A 3,427-nucleotide genomic window follows, 5' to 3' on the forward strand; every position below is an offset into this window, starting at 1 on the left:
GCAACACTCACGGTGTGATGGAGAGTGGTAAAGCAACACTCACGGTGTGATGGAGAGTGGTAAAGCAACACTCACGGTGTGATGGAGCGTGGTAAAGCAACACTCACGGTGTGATGGAGAGTGGTAAAGCAACACTCACAGTGTGATGGGGAGTGGTAAAGCAACACTCACGGTGTGATGGAGAGTGGTAAAGCAACACTCACGGTGTGATGGAGAGTGGTAAAGCAACACTCACGGTGTGATGGAGAGTGGTAAAGCAACACTCACAGTGTGATGGGGAGTGGTAAAGCAACACTCACGGTGTGATGGAGAGTGGTAAAGCAACACTCACGGTGTGATAGAGGGTGGTAAAGCAACACTCACGGTGTGATGGAGAGTGGTAAAGCAACACTCACGGTGTGATGGAGAGTGGTAAAGCAACACTCACTGTGTGATGGAGGGTGGTAAAGCAACACTCACGGTGTGATGGAGAGTGGTAAAGCAACACTCACGGTGTGATGGAGAGTGGTAAAGCGACACTCACGGTGTGATGGAGAGTGGTAAAGCAACACTCACGGTGTGATGGAGAGTGGTAAAGCAACACTCACGGTGTGATGGAGAGTGGTAAAGCAACACTCACGGTGTGATGGAGAGTGGTAAAGCAACACTCACGGTGTGATGGAGAGTGGTAAAGCAACACTCACGGTGTGATGGAGAGTGGTAAAGCAACACTCACGGTGTACAGATGTAAAATAAATAAGTGTTAGGTTCCTCAGCACCATGCACCCCACTGTTGCCACCGGCAGTGACCAGAAGAAGAAACCGGAGACAGTGACAGACTACAATCACACAAAGGTATATACAGTATCTCTACCATATACAGATAGCCTTCCCATCTGCCAAACACCAAATAGTATCCCATTTTATTATATTACATTCATATTATTACTATTAGTATTATCATTCTATATAATTATAACCTATTATATTCTATTTTATTTTATGTAAATGCTTGGTGTGGATGCACTCGACCAGATGTCCAGACTGTACTCTGTAAAAGGGGGTACTCTCCGCTGGCCTGTTGACTGTACTCTGTAAAAGGGGGTACTCTCCTCTGGCCTGTTGACTGTACTCTGTAAAAGGGGGTACTCTCCTCTGGCCTGTTGACTGTACTCTGTAAAAGGGGGTACTCTCCTCTGGCCTGTTGACTGTACTCTGTAAAAGGGGGTACTCTCCTCTGGCCTGTTGACTGTACTCTGTAAAAGGGGGTACTCTCCTCTGGCCTGTTGACTGTACTCTGTAAAAGGGGGTACTCTCCTCTGGCCTGTTGTGGTGTTCTACAATGTGCTCGACATGACTGCAATCAACACGTGTTGTACAAGCAATGCCTTGACAAGACAGTCAGCAGGAGACATTTCATCATGGATCTGGCATGTGAGCTTGGTGAGAACCACATGAACGCAGAGAAAGAAGCTACAGTCACCAAGCAGGCCGCCAAGACAGCAGGTCCTGTTCTCCCTCTTCCCCAAGAACCACAGCTCCCACTGGGGAAAAATACACAATGTCAAGACAGCAGGTCCTGCTCTCCCTCTTCCCCAGGAACCACAGCTCCCACTGGGGAAAAATACACAATGCCAAGACAGCAGGTCCTGTTCTCCCTCTTCCCCAAGAACCACAGCTCCCACTGGGGAAAAATACACAATGTCAAGACAGCAGGTCCTGCTCTCCCTCTTCCCCAAGCACCACAGCTCCCACTGGGGAAAAAGACACAATGCCAAGACAGCAGGTCCTGTTCTCCCTCTTCCCCAAGAACCACAGCTCCCACTGGGGAAAAATACACAATGTCAAGACAGCAGGTCCTGCTCTCCCTCTTCCCCAAGCCCCACAGCTCCCACTGTGGAAAAATACACAATGTCAAGACAGCAGGTCCTGTTCTCCCTCTTCCCCAAGAACCACAGCTCCCACTGGGGAAAAATACACAATGTCAAGACAGCAGGTCCTGTTCTCCCTCTTCCCCAAGCACCACAGCTCCCACTGGGGAAAAAGACACAATGTCAAGTCGGCAGGTGCACACCGAACAAGGCCAATGAAAACTGTGTGCAGGGCAACCGATTTGATTTGTTTGTGGACCCGAAACATTAAGAGAAGATGTGATTGATTCATGTGTAAAGGCGCGGTACAGTGTCTGATACAAGCAACAAATGATTGTTTTTATAACTTGTCATGAATATATTTCCACAAAAATTTATTTATGCATTTCATCCTTTACAATTGTTCATGCACTGGTGATTTTGTTTAGGAATACAGCAAATAATTTCACCTGCGCACCTGGCTGGTTATATTAATATTAATATTAATATTAATATTAATATTAATATTAATATTATTATTATTATTATTATTATTATTATTATTATTATTATTATATTTTTCATTCTACTTTGTCAAAATAAACTGTAAATGGACTTTATTAAGTACTATAACTCTATTACTAATTGCATCTCCAAATAAAGTTGATCAGATGGATTATACTGTAATGTTTTTATTATAAGGGAAACAGAAACAGGATATAGGACTTTTTTATTTTACTTTGTAGAATTAACTTTTTTTTAAGTTACAAAAAATATATATTTCCACGAATATTTCTTCATGCAATTAATCCTTTACAATAGTTGCTGCACTATTTATCAAGCGTTTATTTAACAAACCATGTTTGCACACCTTGCACCTTGCTGGTTGATATGCATCTGATGCATATGCTAAAGTGGACGCCTGGTAACTTTCTCTAGCGGGTTCTTATATGCTGAAAGAACAGGCGGTTCTAGTGTTAAGGACTGGTAGATGGGTGTTGCTCATGCATTCACTCATGCTGACCGGCTCCAGTACTTTGTTCTTGACTAAAGCCTCCAAGTCAGCCTTGACTTATGGTCTGATAGCATAAGGTACAGGTCCTGCTTTCAGAAACGTTGGTTTGCTGTCTGGCTTAATGCTAAGCTTCCCTGTAATGTCGTTCATACTACCCAGCTGTCCATTAAAGACTTCTCCATGTTTCTTTAAGATGGCAGGTAGGTCTGTGTCTCCATGTGTCATTGTATGCACTGATGGCCAGTCCAGTGTGATTTTCTCCAACTATGAACATCCCAGTAGTGATGCATAGTCTCCTTTCACAACATAGAGTGGCAGCTTTTCAGTTTGTCTGTTTACCTGAACTTTGACATCAGTGATGCCTCTCACAGCGACAGATTCACCTGTGTAAGTATTTAACATGAGGTTCACTGGTTAAAGTGGAAGGTGTTTCAGTGTCTTTTTTCTGACACAAGAGATACAGCTGCCCCTGTGTCAATCTCCATACCCACCGGCTGTCCCTCTAGCAAGGGGGAGACATAGTAGCCGTGCGGCCCGCCAGGAAAAAGTCAGGATTTTCAGTGTGACTTCCTGGTCTGATGAG

This window comes from Coregonus lavaretus (genome assembly GCF_964263955.1).
Source record: "Coregonus lavaretus genome assembly, chromosome: 2".
Classification (NCBI taxonomy): Eukaryota; Metazoa; Chordata; class Actinopteri; order Salmoniformes; family Salmonidae; genus Coregonus; species Coregonus lavaretus.